The following is a 24,704-nucleotide window of genomic DNA, read 5'->3' as shown; positions in this document are numbered from 1 at the left end:
CTTCCATTCCAAATTGAGAACTACAGAGGCTAGTCCTAGAAACAAGGATGTACCTTTCTAAATTCATCTAGAAAGAGGACTAGAATTTAAATCTCAGTCTTCCCAATATGGTATGTTAACCATGTGAGAACCTAGTCCCTCTCCAGACAGTTTGGGTTAACTGCCTTGTTACAGGATACTTGCCAAGCAGATCAGTACTGATCTGTGTATTTTTACATACTGCTGGGAGCTATTCAATCATATTAGCAAAATAAATCAGTTAAAAATAATGTCATGTGTGAGCCAACAGTAGGCCTATTCTTTCTACTTTTCCCAAGGGAGCCCACAGGCCCCCTCCATTCTGAATGAATGACAGGGCCCCCCTTGTACTGTTATAGAGTAATTTGTTTTAATAATGTCTGAGCACACAATGAGGTAATAGTCACCTGATCCCAAGTTGAGTTTTTGAGGAAGAAAGAAACATGAGCAAGTAGAGGAGATTTTGGTTCCTTTTTTTCTTTTCCTTTTAGACTCTGAAAGGCTAGTAATGACTAGAACTCTGGTTGTGGAAACCAGAAGTTAGGGAGCATATCAATTTCACTCAGTGACCTTTGAGTCAACTGTACCACGAACCTCCAGAAAAGGCCTTTGGAACAATACAGGCCCTCGGTTTCCTCATCTTTAAAATGAGGTCATTGGATCAGATGGTTCCTAAGGTTCCTTCCATGTCTAATTCCTATGATCCTAAGCCACTATACCAGGCAGATGTGGGATGTAGGAGGGGAGAGAGGAATGGGGTAGAGATGGAAAAAGGAGGAAGTAGGGGGAGAGGGGGGAGAGGAAGAAGTGGAGAGAAAAGGAAAGAGAGAGAAGAGAGAGGTAAAGAACAGGGTAGGGGAAAGAAAAGAAGAGAAAGGGGGATGAGGAAGGAGAGAGAGGAGGAAGGAAGGGGAAAAGAAAAAGCTAGAAGGGAGGGAGGAGGAAGAGGGAAGGGAGCCAGTGTCTCAAGATAAGGAGGCAGGGGCACTTTTAATCCATCATCTGAATGATGGTAACATCCATAGCCAGCACAAAATGACTTGGGTTGCAGTGAGTAGTTGAAGTGGAGGGAGGTGGGGAGTCAGATTTTGGGCGATTTCCTACTCCCCCAGTGAAATATTCAGATATAATTCCCCTTCCTGGTTTGAAGCATGCAAAATTCTTAGACTATCAGACATTCTCATATCCAAATGCAAATGAAATGCATTCTAAGGTTATGAGAGGTAGGATGGTATGGAGAAGTGAGGTGGAATTTGAGTTGAGATTTAAAGGATGGGTAAGAATTCAAGAAAGAATGGGAAACATTTGAGGCACAGACTGAAGTGTGAGCAAAGGCATGGAGGCATTCCTTCACTCACAGTGCTCATGGGGGAAAGCACAGGGAATGTTCACAGAACAAGGTAATCCAGTTTCAGTAGAACAAAGGACATGGAGAGAAATTGAGATGAGAAAAGACTAAAAAAAAATAGCAAGCTACCATTTTTTAGCACAGGAAGGTTTGCAGAGCACTTTACATATGTTGTGTCATTTGGTCTTCACAAGAACCCTGGGAGGTAGTTATTTTACATATGGAAAATGGCAACCCCATTTTACAAATAAGGAAACTGAGACAAATGATTATTAAAAAACAATGATTTGGGGAGATCCAGAGCTGTCCCCCTTTTTTTCTAAAGTCCTCATTTCAAAGTTCAATCTCTGAAGGACAGTACTTATAATGAGATTTAATTAAATCTCTCTGCTTTTGCTTAGACCCAACCTTACAAGGAATTTAATTTGGGGTGCTCTACAGAGGTTTGGGTGGGGATAAATTCTTTGATCAGATTACCCAAGGCTGGTCAATTTAGAAGTAAATTATATAAAACTGCCTCCCCCCCTTCATTAGAGTAGATCTACCTCTCATTGTAATATATATATATATATATATATATATACATATATATATATATATTCTCTCTCATTAATTGTTAATCAACTCAACTCAGAGTTGAGTGCTACCCTCAGGAATCCCCCCCACTTCCAATGGTATATAAACTGGGAGTCCACTGCCATGATTGGTCTTTGGAATTTGAGAGCATCACTGACCCTTTTATTAATAAAATGCAAGCATTATTAATTAGATGATTAATTACCCAGAAATTATGTCTCTTGAACTTTTTAAATGTTACTCAGGCTGAGAAAAGTAAAGTGAAGCCTAGGATCACACAGCTAAATATCTCAAGTAGGATTTGAATTCAAGTCTTCCTGACTTGAAGTCACCATCTGACTCTATCAAAAATGCCAGGCAATAGAATTTAAACTTGGTTCGGCAGTCAGTAGAGAGCCCCTGAAAAATTTCTCTCTCGAGGATTTACTGCACATCTGGGATTTGGGATTTAACTTTAGTAAAAGAATAGAATCGATTGTACATAGAAAGCATCCCTTGAACTCCTGCTGCTATGACTGATGGCAAGTAAGAATACAGAATTCAAAAGAATTTTCCTTTAATGGCTGCCGAATTCATGTTACTGTCCTATTTGGTCAGACTTTCAGAGAAGCCACCAAATTCATTCCTCCTTTTTGTAGTCACTTTTCAATTTCCAAACAATTTGCCTTTAGGGCTGAACTCCTTTTGCATGCTCTGCCCAAGTACATTTTTTCCCCATGCAAACATTTAGATTGAATTTTCTGTGCCTCCTTTCATGATACCTAGAGATGAAAGAACCTTTTCTTTGAACATAGGAAATTGGAAAATGGAAAAGTACAGATCGTACTTAGGGAAGAGAGAAATCTGTCAAGACTGAAGAGAAGGACCGAAGGTGTCCCTTTGATTTAGAAGAAATGTTGTATTTCTTTTGCTCCAGAAAAACCTATTCTTGTACTCAAATAACCTCCACAATCTTACATGCAGAAGTTCACTTCAGGGTTCCTTTCACAGTCCCAGGACCAGCTTCACAGTGTGGAAGAAAATGGAATCATTTTTTAAGGATCCTTAGACCTTCCCTTGGTCTTTTTATTGTGTAAGGATTCTTGGTAGAGTGTGAAGAACCTAGGTAGGGCTGATAGCAGACTCATGTTATAAAGCTAAGTCTCAAGGTTCATTGCTGGTGGGATAACTTCCCATTTACACTGCATGTATTTTTCATGTACATAGTTGTTCGTTTCTATGTTGCCATCACTATTAGAATGAAAGTTCCCTTGACATCAGGGGCCTTGTTTCTGCCTTTCTTTGTATCCCTAGTGCTCTGCATGGTTCTTGTCACACTGCAAGTATTTACATAATTAGGTGCTTGTTAATTAATCGATTCTATAACTAGCTGTGGGACGCTGGTACTTCACATCTCTGGGCCTCAGTTTCCTTATTTGTCAAATGAGAAAGTTGAAGTAGATGATTTCTAAGGGCATGTCTGGCTCTAAAATTCCATGCTTTTGTGATTTTATGATTCCCATAGCCTGTAAGGAGCTGTGTTGGTTTTTTCGCCCCGTAAAGCTTCTTCATTATTAAGGTAGCTCTGAAAAAAGTTTTCATCTTGGAACAGCTGCTGTAAATGATACCTGTTTGTGTAGTGGGGGAGAAGTTCTAGTTCTGAACTTAACCCCCAAAATAGTAGTGTTGATCTTGGGAACATAAATATAGAACATAAATGCTCATTCCTTTTGCCTTCTTCAAGCTATTTTAGGTAGGACCCTGAATACCAAGAGAACATAGAAAAAGAAACTTTCTGAGATTTAGATGATGGATAATTAACCCAAGTTGCCACCGGCCACACATTTTTTTTGGTCACAGTGTTTTTCAAGATTACAAAGCACACTAGTTTTCAACTTTTACATAACATGCCTATCCATTGACTCTGCCCCACTCTGCATAATCACATAAACATCCTCAACACTGTGTGAATGGAATGACTAATTGAGGTATGCATGTGTGTGTGTTATATTTATCACACACACAAGCATACCCTAAATACTCATTTTGGGGTTAAATATAGTGTAAGCAAAAAAATATAGTCACTTAATTTGAGTCTTGTTTATACTTGTATTGTCAAATGTAACCTTTTTTTTTTTTTTAAGTGAGGCAATTGCGGTTAAGTGACTTGCCCAGGGTCACACAGCTAGTAAGTGTTAAGTATCTGAGGCTGGATTTGAACTCAGGCACTCCTGACTCCAGGGCCGGTGCTCTATCCACTGTGCTACCTAGCTGCCCCCTAAATGTAACCTTTTTACAACTGTTTTCCTCCATTTGTTAAAATGTTTTTCAGGTAAAGTTCATATTTCGCAAAGCTTGAATTTCACCTAAAGAGAATCAGCCACACTTAATATTTTTGTATCATGTTACTTCTTGTTAAGAGTTTTTCTTAAGCTATCAAGTGATTATCCTCCATTAAAAACTAAAAATTGGACCTTCTTCATTTGCATGTATTCCCCATTTACTTACACCAGCCCAAGGTGAAGAAGAAAATGGTTCTTTATATTATGTAAAAAGACCACATGTTTGGTATGTACACCATATATTTTCAGTAGCATGTCAGAGTGGAGAGAGTATTAGATCGTGAGTGAAGAACTATGTTCAAATCTTGGCTCTTATGCTTAATAGCTGTGTGACTGTGGGCAAGTCAGTGAACTTTTCTGAGCCTTAATTGACTCTTTAAGTAACAGATGGACTATATCCTATATTCAGTAGAGGCAATTTACACACCAACTAATCACAAGGCATTTGAGAGATTTTCTACATAATAAACTATAGTCCCTTGATGGATTGTAGAGTCACTTTTCAATAATGATAAAACATTTCCATAACATTTAAGAACTGTGGTACGTTACATATGCTCAAGGATTAGCTGGAAGGGGACTTCAGAAATCATATAATCCAATTGCTTCATTTTATAGATATATGGGTCACCCCCTAGTAGATGTTCTTGTAGGCATTTTTTGTTCCTTTCAATGATTCTTTGTTAAAAAACAAAGTTAAACATTATATACAGTAACCATTCATACATGTCTCTTCATGTTAGGAGCTGACTCCATTATGCCAAGGTCACATGACTATAGCTCAATGAACTCTGGAAGATTCAGAGAAGAGGTAAGAGTTTTCATTAGTTGGAGGAGGGGCTCTAGAGTAGATTCTGACTGTGTTAATCTGCATTAACTACACTTTAGACCACTGGCATCAAACTCAAATAGAATAAGGGGTTATTAAAATATGCATAAGGAACCCTGAAGGTCTCATATTGACTTAGAAAACAACATATTAGCATTATGTTCAATTGTACTTTATTTTGTTTAAATTTTCCTAATTACATATATTTTTTCCAATTACATATAAAAACAATTTTAACCTTTTTTAAAAAAAATTTGAGTTCTAAATTCTCTCCCTCTGTATCTTCCCTCCTCCCTCATTGAGAAGGCAAGCAATATCATATAGGTTATACATGTGCAGTCACGAAAAACATCTCCATATTAGTTATGTTGTGAGAGTAAACACAGAACAAAAAAAAAGCCAAGAAAAATAAAGTTAAAAAAGTAATGCTTCGGGGGCAGCTAAGTGGCGCAGTGGATAGAGCACCGGCCCTGGATTCAGGAGGACCTGAGTTCAAATCCGGCCTCAGACACTTGACACTTGCTAGCTGTGTGACCCTGGGCAAGTCGCTTGACCCCAATTGCCTCACTAAAAAAAAAAAAAAAAAGTAATGCTTCAATCTGAATTCAGACTCCATCAGTACTTTCTCTGGTGGTGGATAACATTTTTCATCATAAATCTTTGGAATTATCTTAGATCATTATATTGCTGAGAATAGCTCATTTATTCACAGTTGTTTACTGTACAATATTGCTGTTACTGTGTACAACATTCTCTTGGTTCTACTCACTTCACTTTGCATCAATTCATGTAAATCTTTCCAGGTTTTTCTGAAGTCTGTCTGCTTGTCATTTCTTAAAGCACAATAGTATTCCATCACAATCAAAAATGACAGCTTGCTCAGACATTCCCCAATTGATGAGCATCCCTTCAATTTCCAATTATATTTTAATCTGAGTCTGCACTTGGGATTGTTGTGGGCTACATGAGGATTTACAGGTTTGGTTTGAAAACTCTACTACACTGATGAAATCACAGGCAGTCCCTATCCCTATACTTCAACATATTGCTGGAAAATGTGTCTTTTGTTGTCCAGTTGGCACTTTTATTTGCTTTTGTATAGAAGCTAAGAAATGAACAAAGACTAAGACTGTAGCTGTGAGTTGCTTGCCCAGTAAGTTGCATCTACCATGTTGAAATATGCAAGCTCTGGCTCTCTAAAAGACATTTCTCCACATCTCTAAATTGGGACACAGCAGAGAAAAGTGTCCCTTTCCTTTGAGCCTTTCTCCTGCCCCTGTTCCCACCCCCCACCCCCATCCCACTCACCACTCCCAGACCCAGGAAAAGTTGGTATGAATAAAAATAGGCATGGTACAACAGAACTGATGTCTGACGCTATGGGTTTTTTCTCAAATCTCCTTGGTCACTCTGGTGGGCAGCACCAGTCAGGTTTCCTGGCCTCATTTGCCCAAGTTGAGCCCTTCTGTAAACAAATTTGGTGAGGGAAGATTGGGTTCCATTATAGAAATGACTGAATGGACAGGGTGCTGCCATGCCACTTCCTCCCCAGTGAGAAAGCTGTTTTCCTTGTTCTCAAGGGCAGCCTCATCTGGCAGGAGCTGGGTGAGGGAGTCAGGGGCTGGGTTTGGCTGACTCATCACGGATTAATGCTGGCAAGATTCTGGAGGGCAGCAGCCTGACCAAGCAAAAAGCCTTCCTAAATATTTACTTCTCATAGAAGAATCAAGGCTGTACCCTGGCAAATACTTCTAGTCGCCCATAGAAAAAAATAGGAAAAGTAAACTGATTTTGATGACTGTGGGGCAACCCAGTCCTTTAAAAAAAAAAGGGAAAAAGAAAGGCACTGAGACATTCAGTTGCCTTGAAGGTTTAAGATTCAAAAATTAGCATTAGATTACTAGAATAATTCCAACTCTTTATTTCCTGGTTTGGAGAGAATTAGAACCATAAAGGGATTTTGAAAATAGTATAGCATTCCCCCACAGCCCCATTTTACAAATGAAGAAACAGAGGCACAGAGAGATTAAGCAACTTGACTGAAGTCATATTACTGGTTCAGGGTAGACCTGAGAGGGGGATGGTTTTCTGATTCTCATTTTCCCTGTGCCAAAAGTGAGGCATTTAAAACTGAAGCATCCCTATCCAGGGTGTGCAGACGTAGCTAACCAGGAAAAGGGCAGATAGAACTTATACATGGCTACCATGAAAGGATTCTGTCCCAGGATGATTTAGAACTGAAAGATTCTTGAGTTCTTTTTGAGAGAGATAGACTGTCAGTAGCATGCCAGAGGAGGACTCTTTCCCTTTCTCTAACACTCTGAGCACATTACCAGTGGAGCTTTCCATCCTGCTTTTCATTCCTGCTCTTGCCATGTGAGCAGCCCATCTTCTCTTCCTGTCGTATACTTCCTTGCTGATATTATTTACCTGTGTTATTTGTATTTATCTCTGAGTTCCTCATTGGTTATATATTGCAGTCTGCTCACACCCACCATGTATCTCCCCATTGGCCTATGTGTAATATCTATCTTTAATTTTTCTTTGGAAAGTGTATTATACTTCTTGCTGCCATATAGCAACCAACATCAATTAAATCTTTATTATCAAAAGATAGGCTTTTGCTTTCTTGAGAAGCTTAGGGTCAATAAAAAATGTTCCACAATTTATTAAAAAGCAATCCAGCTTTGTCAATTCTGGGATCAGCTCACTGTCCCTCTTTGTTGTCTTTTCCAAATAGACATACTAGTGGACAGGCTCTAGAGGGTACCTACCAAAATGAATGTTGGAATCTGGATGATATATATTGTTATCCACTTGGTGTTTCCTGTGTGGAAAGACAGGTCAAACCCTTTTGAGTGATTACTGATTTCTTCCATGAGGTTCTACCATGTACTGGGGCTTGATTAAAATCGGGACACTGTTGTTTGAAAATAGGAACAGCTAGAGAATCTGACCATCCTTAGGAAATCTTTACTCAACCTCAGCTCTGCCCTGGAGCTTCTCCATCACTGTGGAGAATACCTTTAAAGAGCTTACATTTCTCTGTTTTATAACTCACTTGATGTTTATATCAGAGGATCATTGAACAGGGTTATTTCTGTTTTTTACATCTTCCAAGGAATCTTGAATCATCTTGATATATGGATGGGAAATAACTCATAAAAGAACTCTCCAGGAGGCATTTTGTGTCCCAGAAATGAATGCTTTTTCATAATCACTAACAAATAATAAGTACAACCGAATTTTATAACTTTTACACTCCTCATTTGAATGTGAGATGGCAATGATGGATTGTTGAGTATCACTTATGAAATCTTGACTATTCCCCCTTAAAAACCTTATCACAGACTCCCTTGATTTGTGCATGACTGGCTCCCAAAAAGATTATATATGGATGAGAGAGTAGGCATATAGTTTGGGAGGTGTTATGTTGTAATTTTTTTCAGTATTCATAACTTCTGAGATATTTTCTATGTACAGTGTGATTGCTCTGGCTCACTCTTCTACAGGTAATTTGCTTCATTTATGTATCAGGGTTTGAGGTAACCTGAGGAATTGAGGTGCTTTCTTCTCTAATGCTATTGACCCAAGCTTCCAGCAACTGTGTTATCCCCATTGTTAGAGGCCTATGACTAGTGCCCCACTTCCATTTAACTACTTTACTTTTTTAGCTTTTACAAAGGGATATTTACTTTGAAGATATACCAAGAATAAAGCAAAAACTTTCCTCTAGATGATACGAGAGCATATCCTTCCCTGCTCCACCTCCATCTCCGAAGGGAATAGAATGAAAACTTAGCTCAGTTCCTACATAGTATTGGTCTTACCAAGCTCTGTCCTTGTAGGATGTGATGGCCAGATGAGTCTTCATATCAGCTTCTGCTGATTTTGGTCCAGGAAGTCACTCCCAAAGTTCATTTGTTGTACCTTAGGCTACAGAAACTAGCCTGGTCTCTAATGCCAAGATTCTTGTGGCTTATTTTCTTCAACTTTTGAAACTCAAAGGGTTGGACACTCCACTCCCTTCCCCTGGGAAGGAAAAGAATAAATACAGAGGCCAAGGACCAAGGCCTGTTTCTCAGGGCCACTGAACTTGAGGAGGAGAAGGCCCCAAGTCTTCTCTCCTTATAGAATTGTCTTTCACCAGACATTGTGAACCAAGGAGTCATACCCAGCAGAACTGAGCTGAAGACAATGAAATAAAGAGAAATGACAGAAGCTATCTATAGCTTTTTAAATACTTCTTTCTTTCTTTCTTTCTTTCTTTCTTTCTTTCTTTCTTTCTTTCTTTTGCAGGGCAATGGGGGTTAAGTGACTTGCCCAGGGTCATACAGTTAGTGTCAAGTGTCTGAAGCCGGATTTGAACTCAGGTGCTCCTGAATCCAGGGCCGGTGCTTTATCCACTGCGCCACCTAGCCGCCCCCTTAAATACTACTTTCAAAGAGCCTCCTCTTCACCACAGAGCCAGCTAACCAGAACCAGTCACGGAATATCAATGCATGGTCCTTAGTCTTTCCAAGGTACTTAGGAGAGTACACCCTAGGTCATCATGACTCTCCCCAAAGTGGATCCCTTAGCCCTCTCCATGTGGAAGGATGCCATCTGAGTTACTCTGAGCATGTGCCAGACTTCCATTATGCAGGCCCTTGGTATGTGCCTCTCCTTAAGATATCTTGTACATTAGTTTCTGACTGCCCTCACAATTGCATTATTTCCAACATAAATCTCTATCTATCCTTGGTCCAATATGGCTGCTTTCCCTATCTTTGTTCTCTTTGATGCTATTTCTTTCTCCTTTATAAGCACCTCAAGGACTGTGATATTAGGGTTCAGATGTGGTAGTCCTGTTATCCTTGATGGAGAAAATAATTTGTTGGTTTTTTTTTTTTTTGAAAATCTTTACCATTTTTCTTCTGTTTGTAGCCTTCCTACCATTTTTAACCTTGCATGCCCTTGGGGTGAATTTGCTTAGTTAGGTATCTTGCTATACTCTCTTTAAACTGGTTTTACTGAGCATTTTCAAATGAGACATTATCAAAGGAACTGCTATATATCTCTATATCAATCTACATATTTATCTACCTATATCCACTTTTTTGGAGGGGATATGTCATTATCATTTGATAAGATTTCATTTGAAAATGCTTAGTAAGGTAAACAAAGGCTATTTGAGGTAAATCCCTACTTTCTATGGTTGATGCCACAGAGGGTAAACTGCCATGCAAACCCACAACCCCTCCTTTGGTGCCCCTGTCAGAGACAGGCAACATACTGAGCCATGTGGCTGATCAACTCAAAATTTTGCGTGGGAGCACTTCATCAGCTTCTAGCACCCAGATGGAATGTTGTGCTCTCCACGTGGCACAGAGGCTAGTGGACCTCTTTTCTTCCCAGCCTCTCCATGTCCCATGGTATTCCCCCACCCAAACAAAGCAGAACAAAATACAACAAAACAACCATCTGCTTGTAAAATAATTCTGACTAGTCACTTGGAATTTCCTGTCTGTGCCTGTCCAACAGAGCTCTAGTGTGCCAATCTGTAGGACACACTGCAAGCAGAACTCTTAAAATGTGCCTCCCTTGCTGGTTTAGTAGCTTAGAATTAGAATTTGGGGGGGGGGTGTAGGAAAATGCTGCCTCCTTGGTCCATTTTATACAGATGCTTTGGGATCATTTGTTATGGATGCTGAGGAGAACACAATCTTATGAATCATAGATAAATAAGAAATTAATAGTAATGTGGCTACTTCTTGGGATCCCAACAATAGTTTCATGCATAACTAGAAATACTGAACAAACTTAGAATTATAATGAAAGAAGATTAAGGTTTTAAAGGGAACCATAAATTCCTATATGGAAATGAAATCTCTCATATTAATAGTCTATTATTAGAATTGGGGAGACCTCAGCTTTTCCCCCCTGTCCTAATTCCTTGTCCAATCTCTCTTGGACAGGGCTAATGGAAGACAGGATTAACATTCTCCTCAATTTGGTTATTGCTACTCCACCCAACTAAATCAGACTCCTAATCTAAGGTGAAACTCCCTTCTGCTTAGACTTGGGTGGGGGATAAATTCTTTGAATAGGTTGTCCAAGGCTGGGGGGTAACAGGAGTAAAGGACATAATCAAAGTTCTGATCTAACCCTCATTGTAATATTCATTCTCTCATTAATTGTGAACCAATTGGAGTTGATTGCTACCCTCAGGAACACTTCTACTCCAATGGGCATATAAACTGTGAACCTGCTGCCATGATTGTCTTTGACTTAAGAGTGAACCAACCAAATGACCATCCTTTTATTAAAATGCTGGAATTTTATTAATTAATGTTATTATTTATTAATAATAATAAAATGATTATGTTACCCAGAAATTATGTCTCTTGAAACTTTTTAAATGTCACATAAAGGATCTTAGAAATTATCTCGTTCTACTCTTTTAGATTACAAGTGAGCAAACTGAGGCTCAGAGAGAGGGACACCTTGAAAAGGTTACAGAACTATTAATGACAGAGCCAGGTATAGAACCCAGGTCTCTTGACTCCTCTTCTAGTTCTCTTTAGATCTGAACACAGAAGGCCAACCTCAGGAAGGCCTGAGTTCAAATCCAGCCTCAGATATTTTTTAGCTATGTGACCCTGGGCAAGTCACTTAAACTTGTTTGCCTCAGTTTCTGCCATCTGTAAAATGATCTGGAGAATGAAATGGCAAATCACTCCGGTATCTTTGCCAAGAAAACTCCAAATGGGGTCACAAAGAGTAGGACACAACTAAAACAAATGAACAACAAAATAAGAATAGTTTTGCAGGATAAAATCAATCCTCACAGCATGAGATTGTTCAGAAAGCCAATGGAGATAATGAATATAAAGCATTATAAAAATGTGATATAAATGAGAAGAATGATTATCATTATCAACGTCACAATTGTGAGCTAATCACTCAGGTTCACAGACATGGTGTCACCCCTACCTCCTCATTGGTATTCACCCCATACAGCCAAACCATTGCCAAGCTTTGTTGTTTCTTCCTTCACAATAGCTGTCCTATGCATCCTTTTCTTTCCTTGCACACACCTGTCATCCTGGTACAGGACTGTAGCATCCTTCACCTGGACTATAAAATATCCTTCTGGCTGACCTCTTTGCCTCAACTATCTCCAATCTCCCTCCAATCCATCCTAAGCTGCCAAAGTGACTAGCTTGAAGCATATACCTAACTGTCACTCCTCTTCCCAACAAATGCTAGTGGTCTCCCCATGCCCTCCAGGGTCAAATAGAAAGCCTTCTGTTTGACTTTTAAAGCCCTTCACAACCTACCCCTTTTAACCTTTCTGGTCTTCTTACACTCTACTCCCCATCTACATTATAATCCAACATTTTCCTTCTTGCAGTCCCTCACACACGGTCCTCTGTCTCTTGTCTCTTAAACTGTCTACCCCACTGCCCCTTCTGCCCCATGCCTAGAGTGCTCTCCCTCCTCATCTTCACCTCCTGGCTTTTCTGGCTTTCTACAAAACTCAGCTCAAATCCCATTTTCTGAATGCGGCATCTCTAATTACTTGCCACTGCTAGTGACTTTCTTCTGGGATCACCCCCCCCACCCCGTTTTTATTGTATGTACCTTTACATTGTGGTGTGCATGTTCTCTCCTCCATTTTGAGATGTGAGCTTCTTGAGGGAAGGGACCAGATTTTCCCTGAATACTTACCAGAGTGCCTGGAATGAAATGATAACTTTTTAATTGACTGGGTATTATTTTAATTTAATTTAATTTAATTTATTTATTGCAGGGCAATGAGGGATAAAGTGACTTGCCCAGGGTCACACAGCTAGTAAGTGTCAAGTGTCTGAGGCTGGATTTGAACTCAGGTCCTCCTGAATCCAGGGCTGGTTCTTTATCCACTGCACCACGTAGCTGCCTGGGTATTATTTTAATACTATGCTTACTCCTCAGAGATCAGTTCGACTTAGAGAAAAACCACAGAGGCTCCTTTGTTGCTATTTTTGTTTAGTCACATTCTGCTTTTCATAACCCCTTTTGGGGTTTTCTTGACAAAGATAGTGGAGTGGTTTGCCTTTTCCTTCCCCAGCTCATTTTACAGATGAGGAAACTGAGGCAAATGGCGTTAAGTGACTTGGCCAGGGTCACACAGCTAAGAAGTGTCTGAGGCTAGATTTTAACTCAGAAAGATGAGACTTCCTGATTCTAAGCCCTGTTTTATCGACTGTACCACATAGCTGCTAAGTAAGGCTAAGTAAGAGATAGAGAAGGCCATTCTAGGATAGTTACATGACAGCTGTGATCCAAGATCCAATTATGATGTCATAATGGCCTTAGGGGCAGTGGATGACAATACAATGTGGAGTAGTGTTTATTTTGTTCCAGACAAGTGACTTTTCCTCGTACACTGAGGTTTGCACGATTTTTCCCTTATCCCAGCCATACAACAAGTTGCCCTCCAGGGCAAAATGATGAAGTTCTCACCAAAGCCTGCAGCTGAAATTCCTGAGCCTATGAGGACGATGACGTGGATGGCCCGGAGTTGGACAGAAGATTTCTTGAAAAGCAACAAAGTTTACAACTCACGGTTATGCCAACCAGAACCAAACTTGTTAGACTTAAAAGCTAAAGATTTTTATTCTACAATTTCAGCATTCCATGGGAATGAGAGACAGCATAGCATGGGGGATAGAGCACTAGGCTTGCAATTAGGAAGACTTGAGTTCAAATCCAGCCTCAGACTCTTACAAGATGTGTAACCCTGGACAAGTCACTTAACTCTGTCTTGCCTCACTTTTCTCAACTGTAAAATGTGCATAATAATAGCACCTACCCCAAGGGTTGTAGTATGGATAAAATGAGATAATATTTGTAGTATGTGCCTGGCACATAGTAGGCACTTAATAAATGCTTATTCCAAAGGGGGCAGCTAGGTGGTGCAGTGGATAGAGCACTGGCCCTGTATTCAGGAGGACCTGAGTTCAAATCTGAATCCAGACACTTGACACTTACTAGCTGTGTGACCCTGGGAAAGTTACTTAACCCTCATTGCCCTGTCCCTCCCCCTCCAATTAAAAAAACCCACAAACAACAATATATGCTTATTCCATCCCATTCCATTCCACAGTGGAATGAATATCGACTTTGGAGTCAGAGAACTAAGGTTCAAATCTTACCTCTGAAGTCAACTGCCTAGGTGGCTTTGGGCAAACTATCTAACTTCCCTGGCTCCAGTTAATTATGTGTAAAATGAGAGGATTGGTCCAGATTGTCTCTGAGGTTCCTTCCAGACCTGGATCTATATGTATATAATCCCATTAACCTGAGTTCAAGTCCAGACACCTACTGGCTGTATGACAGTGGACAAGTTATTTAACCTCTTAGTATGTCAGACAATTCTCTATGGCTATAACCAACAGAGAAGGGGCCATTTCATACTGGTACTTACAAGTTCTGATCAGAAAGAAGCCCCCTAATTGAAATCACAGGTCTCGTTCAAGAAAAAAAAAATTGGAATTCTATGGGACTGAGATGCTATTGGGAAGTTAGACTTGGAAGTCATTGTAGAGTAGAATTCCCTAACCCTTAACCTTTTTCTGAAGTCACTCTGTGACAAAGCATATAAAGTACAATAAACTTAGCTTTTGTTATTCAGTCATTTTTAGTCATGTCCTACTCTTCATGGGGTTTTCTTGTCAAAGATCTTGGGGTGCTTTGAATTCTATTCTTTCTTTCTTTCTTTTTGGGGGGCAGAGGGTTAAGTGATTTGCCCAGGGTCAAACAGTTAGTAAGTGTCAAGTGTCTGAGTCCGGATTTGAACCCAGGTCCTCCTGAATCCAGGGCCGGTGCTTTATCCACTGCACCACCTAGCTGCCTCTGACCAAATAGTTTTTTAGAAAAAATAGAAGCCAATACAAATGCAACACTGCTTTCCCTACTCATTGGCACAGTGGTTAGAGCCCTTGGCCTAGAATCAGGAAGACATCCTCATGAATTCAAATCTAGCCCCAGATACTTACTAGTTGTGTGACCCTGGGCAAGTCACTTTACCCTGTTTGCCTCAGTTTCCTGATCTGTCAAATGAGCTGGAGAAGGCAATGACAAATAACTCTAGTATCTTTGCCAAGAAAATCCCAAGTAAGGTCACAAAGAATCAGATACAACTAAAACGCATCCTTCTCAATTCTGAGTAAGGATGGAGTTCATTCCATTTATCATCAGTCTGCTTGAAACAGGTTCTCAACAAGGCAAAGACATGAGCTTGCCAGTCTAGGGGTGGGCTCTGACCAGTAGTTGTCAGAGTCTTTATGATAGGTACAAATGCTTGATTGTGCAAAGTCTGCATGATGTGCAGATGGAGGACAACCCTAATTTTCTACCTTTTGACCTGACTTCCTTTCTTCTTTTCCTCTGGATTCCTTGAAAAGACCTTAGTTTCATGACATCAGTGACTGGTAGAATTTAGAAATGGTATCTATATCTCCATAATTACTCCCATGCAGGGCTAGATTCCAGTGAAAGGTTACAGTGTATATAACCAAGTTGTAAAGACTTATATGACTATGAACTATGATTATTACTAAGAATATTATATAAGTGTTTTTTTCTGATTCAGAACCTCCCTTGTCATATCTGGATTCCTGAGTTAGAGGGGTAAACAATGCAAGGTGATGAGATATTTAGTTTTTTTCTTTATAAAAATAAACTTTTTTTTAAAATTCAATTTTATTTTTATTTCCAGTCCCAAATTCTCTCCTCCCCATGTCCGTCCCCCACTTATTGAGAAAACAAAAACAAAACCCATTACAAATATGGATAATCATGCAAAACAAATTTCCCCATTAGCCATGACAATCAAATTCTTAAACAGCCTGCTTCTATTTGTTCATAATTTAGGAGTTCAGATCTATTGGAAGGGGTCTTTGAGCCTAACAGTGGGAAAAACAGGATACTGTATCTGGCAGCTGCTAAATGGCAAGTATGTAAAAATAAATTCCTGATAGGTCTGTAATCTCTTTGTTGTTTTAACCATGACTCAGTTTTTGACTTTGGAAAAATCCATAAATGACTTTCATGTAGAGAAAGAGATGGAAGTTATTAGTCATGGCAATTTCAAAGACACCCACAGTTAGAGATGCTTGGGGCCTTTGCTTAATGCTTGGATACAATAGACTCTTAACATGGAATTAGGTGTATTAGATGTGGGTCTTATTCTGCGGGGTTTGAAGCTCTTGTTCTTGCTCTGCTCCACTGAGAAGAACTATGTTCCTAAATATGAGTGGTCCATAGAAACAACTGGATGTGGGAAAAGAGCTAGATGACTGTATCATTGAGTAATTGTCTTTCAAAACTGTAGTCAGCTCAAGGAGATTAATCTATATTTTGGGTTAAGTTTCTAGAGAGTTCACATTTCAATTTCAGCCATTTCCTTTCAGCCCATTTCTTTGAGGTACTGGTAGAAAGGAAACAAGGGAGAATGGAGAACAAGGGGTCCTTCATCTCAAAGCATCTCCTTCAGGCAAGGGGAGGTGACTCCATAAATGCTGACAGTAAACATACTTAGTCTGTACCTGGGGATAAATCAAAGGGTTTAGGGGGAGAACTTTGATTATAATGCTATCTCCTTCTCCAAACTACAAAGAGACCTTTTGACATTATAATGTCTACTGCAAAAGTACTAGACAGAACCTAGATAAATTATACAAATATTCCTGGATGCTGTTGTTGTTTGTCCTTTGTTCTTTTTTAATTTTAATTTTTTTTTTGTTGGTGAGGCAATTGGGGTTAAGTGACTTGCCCAGGGTCACACAGCTAGTAAGTGTTAAGTGTATGAGGCCAGATTTGAACTCAGGTCCTTCTGAATCCAGGGCCGGTGCTCTGTCCACTGTGCCACCTAGCTGCCCCTTTATCCTTTGTTCTTGAAGAGGACATCATGGTGATGTCATGACTTGCAGTGAATTGGATTTAAGTGATGAGGGCTCTGACAGGTCACCAACTTCACTCTCTCCTTCAGAATCATGTGGGTTCAATGGCAAGACATAGATCAGGATGACTGGAGATGGCCCCAGATGTTTTTTAAGGCAAATGGGATTAAGTGACTTGCTGACTTGCCCAGGGTCACATATCTAGTAAGTGTCTGAAGTGAGATTTGTACTCAGGTCCTCCCAACTTCAGGTCCACTGCTCTATCTATGGTACCACCTAGCTGCCCTGCCTGGATGCTAATGCCTTTCCTTTTCACACATGGAGAATTCCAGGCAATAGATAGATGAATGTAGAATTCCAATAGAACATAAGCTCCTTTAGATCAGGGACTATTTAGTTTGTGTCTTCACATCCTCAACATCTCTCACAGTAATCTTGACATAGTGGGTACTTAATAAGTGGTTGTTGAATTGGTTTAATTTGAACTGAACTGAATGAAGTATCTGGTTTGGGAGTACTGAATGTATGGATGGCACTAAAGGGGAATGAAAACTTCTTTCTCCCATCTTCATCCCAATACTTAATTTCATTTATTTATGTGGTTCTTCTGACCCAAATCAATATATCATAGAATAGAATCAAAGAATCTGTGTTGGAAGTGTAGTGTCCCCCTAGCGTTTCCTTTCTGTCTAGCTGTCCAGTGCTTCTCCTATCTCTCCTGCTTTCGCTATCAACCGACCTCTCTTCACTCCTCTGCTCCTCTGTCTGTCTCCATAGTGTCCCTGTAGCATCGCCCCCCCCCCCTCACTGTCTAACTTCCCCAGTATGTAAAAGGCCTTTCTCATCGGGAACCCAGGGCTAAGCCCCACCCCCCCAAGCTAATTGGTGGGCAGCCCTAGGGCCACGGTGGGGTGGGGGGATACGCTGGAGGGAGCCATGTGTGTACTACGCCTAGGGTTCGAGGAAGCTGTGGCCCCCTGCTGCTCGCCTGGGGCTTCCGCAGGGGCTGCACCAGGGGCCGGCCTGGCTGAGCCCAGGATCTCCCAGGCATATACCCTCAGGGCGGAGGGAGCTGGGGCTTTCTGCAGCCCTCTGGCCACCCCCAAAGGCTCCAAGGCCCACGGGCTTCTTAGCTTGGCTGCTGAAGCTGAGGGGGAGGGGTGCCAGCCAGGCTCACACAGAGAAAATCCCTGAGCCTGTTGGGGTGCCGGAGGCTAATTTTAGTGACTTACAGAAGGAACCTTGGAGGTCCTTCACTCCAATTCCCTATATAATATGGGGCAGCTAGGTGGTACAGTGGATAGGGCATCAGACCTGGAGTCAGGAAAACCTGAGTTCAAATCTGGCCTCAGAAACTTCTTAGCTATGTGATCCTAGGCAGGTCACTTAAATCTGTTTGCCTCAGTTTTATATCTGTAACATGAGCTAGAGAAGAAAATTGCAAACACTCCAGTATCTTTGCCAAGAAAACCCCAAATGGAGGGAAGTTGTATACAACTGAAATGACTAAACAACACCAACAACCCCCACAGCATTTCTAAAAATTCAGCCTCTGAAAATTTTTATTGTCTGTGACTAGAACCTAGGTTCTCCTTGATTTCCTTTCTAAGCACTTTTTTAGGCTTTATATATATTATGTGTGTGTTCATATATGTGAGGGTACACTCTATCTATCTCTATCTATCTATCTATCTATCTATCTATCTATCTATCTATCTATCTATCTATCCATAATCTCTCCATCCAATAGTGTATATGAATATATGTAAATATATAATGTAAACATCCATATGCAAACATACATATGTGTGTATGTATGCCTATATGTGTGCTGTGTGCCCTGTTAGAATATTTATCCTTGAGGGCTGGGACTGGTTCACTTGTGTCTTTGTGCCCCTAACCCTTAGCACAGTGCCTAGCACCTAGTAAAACTTTAATAAATGCTTGTTTATTGGTAATATGAAGTGAGACCTTCCTGCTTTTTCTTATTCCCAAGCTATGGTAAGTATGTTTCACCAGCTCTAAGTCTTATCCCATGCCATTATGACTATAGTTTCTTCTATTAACCCATTAGAGATAACAGGATCATAAGTTTAGAGAAGGAAGAGTCCTTCAAGGTCATATAATTCAACTTCCTTGTGCTCCAGTGGAAATAATTGAGGAGCAGCAAGGTTAAGGCACTTCTTCAAGGTCACATGGATGGTAAATAGCAGAATCAGGATTTAAACTCATGTCATCTACCTCCAGATCCTAGTCTCTCCATGGTGTCCCAATTGCTAGCTCATAGCACTTTAAGTTGCACGGAGCAGTATTTTCTAGCTCTCAGAATAAACCAGAGAGTGGGATAGGAGAAAAAGGAAGATGTCTATGAAGTCTCTTTATCCTTACATTGACAGTCTTCAAGTGATGGGATGAAGAGCAGGGTAGAATGTGATGAAAAGAGTTTAAATGAACTGTGTGCTGTCACACAGCCAAGAAGATATAGGACCTGGACATAAGGAAAGTTCATCGCTTTTTCTCCTATAGCATGAAGACAGGTAGTCTTAGAGACAGGATTATGGGCAGAGATATTGGCATCTTGAGGGAGTAACAGGAAATGGACCTTCAACAAAAATGAAAGAATTAATTAAGAAAAAATCAGTTTATCCCTGAGAAGGACAGGGAAGTAGTTGCTACAGTGCCTCAGCTGTGGCACAACGACAGGCTACCAGGCTAAGTATCGAAGGTCACAGCAGCTCCACTCATGCCTCTGTAAGTAAAAAAACCCCAACAAATCCATCATCTTTCTTCTCTAATAATGCCAATAAGAAATTCGCAGTTCAACTCTTCCTAGAGAGGAAAGTACATTGTAAAGTGATTACAAACAGAATTGACTTCCACAATGCTTCACAATCATTATCTCACTTGAGCCTGACAACCAACCTGTGAAATAGGTACTACAGTAATTGTTATTCCTGTTTTACAGATGAGGAAACTGAGGTTCAGAGAGGTTATATGATGTCTTCCTTATAGCATGATTGATATAAAAATTATAAAATATTAAAAATGACATGATTGATGAAGATTACAGGCAGGATTTGACTCTAAGATTTCCTGATTCCAAGTTTTGTACTCTGTCTATGAATTATATAAATAAGATGCACCATCTGAGAGGTCCACATTTTAATGAATCATTCTTTTTTTTTTTTTTTTTTTTGGTGGGGCAATGAGGGTTAAGTGACTTTCTCAGGGTCACACAGCTAGTAAGTGTCAAGTGTATGAGGCCATATTTGAACTCAGATCCTTTTGAATCCAGGGCTGCTGCTTTATGCACTGCGCCACCTAGCCGCCGCTTTAATGAATCATTCTTGCTTCCTAGATACTCATAGAAATCTGATAAAGGAGTGCTGAAAGTGTTAAATGTTTGTACCCACTGAATTTCAGTAGGTTTGCCTACTCCTAATTATGGCTCTGGTTTGGGGAGATCATTATAGACTTCAGAGATGATTTTCTAGTCTCCTTAAACTTTTCATTTTTACCTCCAAGTGAAATCAACTGTATTTAGCCAAAGAGCCCTTCCCAGATTGGGAATTCTATTGGGGAAAGCAATGGGAATTTGGAACAAAACCTATTTGCTTCCTTCTTGATTCTGGACAGGTGGATTAAATATAACTGGAAGTAGCTGTGCTCCTTGACTTAGTCCATAGTTGCTGCCCTCCAAGTTAAGTGGAAATTTCAGATTTCTGGGAAAGTTGAACCCTTTCCCTCTCTTCCTATGAGAAGTTCCACTGTCAGGAGTCAGCTAAGGACTCTGTTGGGTTGTTAAATCAAATGAGGTGCATTCAGCCCATTTCTCTAAATAACTGATGTGCCTGGGGTTCTCCAAATCCCACTACTTTCTTCCACAACCCACGATTGCCTATTCTACCTTTTCCCAGACTGCCCTGCTACTCCAATTCCTGTGTCTTTACTGATGTCTCTCCATATTCTTGTTCTTTCTAAGTAAAACAAACACAGAGGTGGAACAACTAATCCCACACTCCCTCTAATGAGTCAATTGACTGCTGTGTTCACAAAGGCCTGGATGATGGACCTGTTCCCAAGCCTAATCAAGAAAAACATTGTTTGGGAGCCACTGGTCTTGGCTCCAGTGGCGCTACTGAGGGAGAATGATTAAGAATCTTGTTTTTCCATTTGGAATATGGGCAGAGGAATAAGAAAAAGGGAAGGAGAGACATTGTGGATGCTACAACAAATGCACATACACACTATTTTGTCATTATTTACAATTAATCCTGATTTGGAGAGTGGTAAATCATTGGTATTGAAATGAAAACCCCTGAATGTTTTCCTAGGTCCCTGGAATATTCCTTAAACTTGCTATTTGGGATAAACTCAGTAATGTACAGTTTTTCAGTGGTGGGAATTCTTCAAACACATCAGAGGCAATGTGTGCTTCATTTAAGCCTTGAACTCTTGGGAGCTTCTAAATTTTTATTATTTTCATGTCCATATACCCACACATAAAAAAGTATATCCTATGACAGAATGCTGGAAGATTAATCAAAACACAACCCTAGAAGCACATTCACTCTGTGGTCTGGATAACTTTTACAAAGCATTTCAGATGAGTTACCATGATGCCAGGCTATCAGGCTGAGTCTCCAGGTATAGCAGTCACAGAAGCTTGTCTCATCTTTGTAAGAGCAAAAATTACATCAAATACATCATCTTTCTTCTCAAATAATACTGACACTAAAAAAGATCATGAGGCATCCCAAAGAATTACAAGATTCAGTGACTCAGTTTCCCAAGTATTATTGAAAGACTGATGACAACAGGGAGAGCACCAGGGAGGTGTCTCAATTTGGGAGATGGAAATGGTTATATTTATGGTGAGAAAAAGTGGTTATCTCCTCATTATCTTAATCTCCTCCTTAAGGAGGTACATGGGAGATTTATCCTAATTTGGACTTCCTGGGGTCCTAAGACAACCCCTGAGGTATGTACCTTTTTCCTTGGAAGTATGTTTTGGGGGTTTACATGTCATAAGGTGAACCTAAGGGTACATTTGGCCCTTTCTGCACATGTTCCTAAAGACATGCTTAAAATGGTCAGAACAAGAAGAACTCTGTGTTTACTTTAGATCTGTTTTCTAGGTGTCCTGTCATTTAGGAATATTAATGGCTATTAATGGTTAATAGTCCCTAGTTACTATCTCTGTTGATGGTAACTGTTGATAGGGACAAACCCTCTTGGTTACTGTAAGAACACAAACCTTAGTTTCTCTGTTAATCCTTTTAGGTTCTATTAATAAGGACTCAAGCCTCAGTTTATCTATTAACCCCCTTTTGCCTCCTCCATCAAAATCACAATTCAACTCTTTGTTGTTCTATTTTTGTTTCTTTTCCTTTTTCTTTTTGTGGGGCAATGAGGGTTAAGTGACCTGCCCAGGGTCACACAGCTAGTAAGTGTCAAGTGTCTGAGACCGGATTTCACAAGTCAACTCTTACTAGAGATAAAATCAAGTAATAACTTTTATCACTAAAATAATAAAGCAAGGAATAATATTTAAAAATATATTTATATAGTACTTTAATGTTTACATAGAGCTTCATAAAAATTATCTTATTTGAGCCTTGCAATAACCCTGTGAAATAAGTACTACAGGAATTGTTACTTCATTTTACAGATGAGGAAACTGAGGCTCAGAAAGGGTAAGTGATTTATCCCTTGTAAGATGATTGGTGAGTCTTAGAAGCAGGATTTGAAAACAAGACTTCTGAAACCAGGTTTAGCACTCTATCATTATGACTTGCTGCTAATTTCTTTTGGGGGGGGTGAGGGAGTAAGGAGGAAGTGTCCTTTATATCATCCCCCACTTTCTCTATTTTACTTTAGTCTCCATTGAAGAAGTGGCATTTCTTGTCACCAAGGCTAACTGGGGAATATGACACCCTTGATCCTATCCCTACCCAAATTCCTTGCTGTAATCATCTCTTCTCTCTTGTGATAAAATAATGGAATTTGGTAGACGCCCAGGGGTCCCACCTGATTGATCTAGTATTGTTTGAGAAACCAGCTAAGTACCTACTTGGGATGATTAGATATGGGCCACACCTGGCCTGCCCTGAGTGACGTATACTGCTGATGTCAGCAGGGGGAACCAATCTCTGACATCCAGCTTGAAGGACTTCCCTTTTGGGGGAGGGAGAGTGAAAAGTAGAAAAGGGAATGCTTGCAGAGGGGAGCCACTTTTTCCTGTTGGTGAGCTTCTGAGAGCAGACTGGAGAGGGGCTGCACAGCTCTCTGCTATTGAAACTACAGACACAAGATGGTAAGTCCATAGAAATGAGGCCAGCTCTTTGAATTAGCTGAGCTGGAAGCAAGTTTGGGGATTGTGTCAGTCTTTGCTAGAGCCATGGAGCTTATCCATTTTTCTCTTGTCCTTGACTTTATTAATTTTTTGTTATATATTTTATTTCCATTAATAAAACCTGATTTGTTTGAGGAAAAGAAGCTGTTAATATCCTTTCTTATTAACCTGGGAGAAATAACTAAAGAAGGCAGTTTGGAAGGGAGGAAACTTTGGACCTAGAGGTCCCTCATTATTTTCTGAACCCCAATATTATGGCAAGCCAACCATTTCACTCTCCCCATATTAAATTTGGCCCCTACACTGTCTAATCTTAACTCTTTGCCTGTCTATTGGCTTCTTCGTTGCTGCTTACAAACATGCTCATGTCTACCCCATCCTTAAAAGAAGTCATTTGATCCTACTGTCCCTGCAAACTATTGTCCTATATCCCTCCTCTTTAATAGTCAAATTTCTAGAAAAAAATGTCAATGTGTTTTCTCCATTTTCTCTTTTCTCACTCCTCAGTCCTTTGGAATCTGGTTTCCAATCTCATTGTTCAACTGAAACTGCTCTCCTCAAAATTATGAATGACTTCCCAATTGGCTAATTTGACAGCCTTTTCTCAGTCCTCTGAAGTGTTTGACACTGTTGGCCACTCCTTCCTCATACACAATCTCTCCTCTCTGGGTTTTAATGACATTATCACTCTCTCTTTGTTTTCCTCATCTATGTAGCATCATCTATGTAACACCCCTTAGATGCAACCCAAAGGTCTGTCCTGGGCCCACTTCTTTTTCCTTTCTACACACTCTTAGAAGGGCAGTGGATAAAACACTAGCCCTGGATTCATGAGGACCTGAATTCAAATCTCACTTCAGACACTAGCTACGTGACCCTGGGCAAGTCACTTAACCTCAATTGTTTTAAACATTTGGGGCCAACTCTAGTCATCTTGATATATATATATATATATATATATATGTGTGTATATATATATATATATATATATATATATATATATATATATATATATATATATATCTTATTGCTGGACCCAGATGGCTCTGGAGGAGAGAGTGAGATTGGTGACCTTGCACAGCCCTCCGTCACTTAAATCCAATTCAGTGCCAGTCATTACATCTGTCATGATCCTCTTCAATAATGAAGGACAAACAACAATACACTCTTGGTAATTTCTTAATTTCCCATCAGTTTAATTATTGTCTCTATGCAAATTACTGCTTTTTTCTTCATTAATTAGCAAAAATTTATTCTACGAAAACAAATATCAAAATACATTTGAGAATTCACCAAATGCACTGCAATCAGAGCATCTCCATAAACA

Source organism: Dromiciops gliroides, chromosome 3 (assembly GCF_019393635.1).
Source record: "Dromiciops gliroides isolate mDroGli1 chromosome 3, mDroGli1.pri, whole genome shotgun sequence".
NCBI classification, from domain to species: Eukaryota; Metazoa; Chordata; class Mammalia; order Microbiotheria; family Microbiotheriidae; genus Dromiciops; species Dromiciops gliroides.
The sequence above is the reverse complement of the archived record's forward strand: the minus strand, read 5'-3'. Positions refer to the sequence as shown.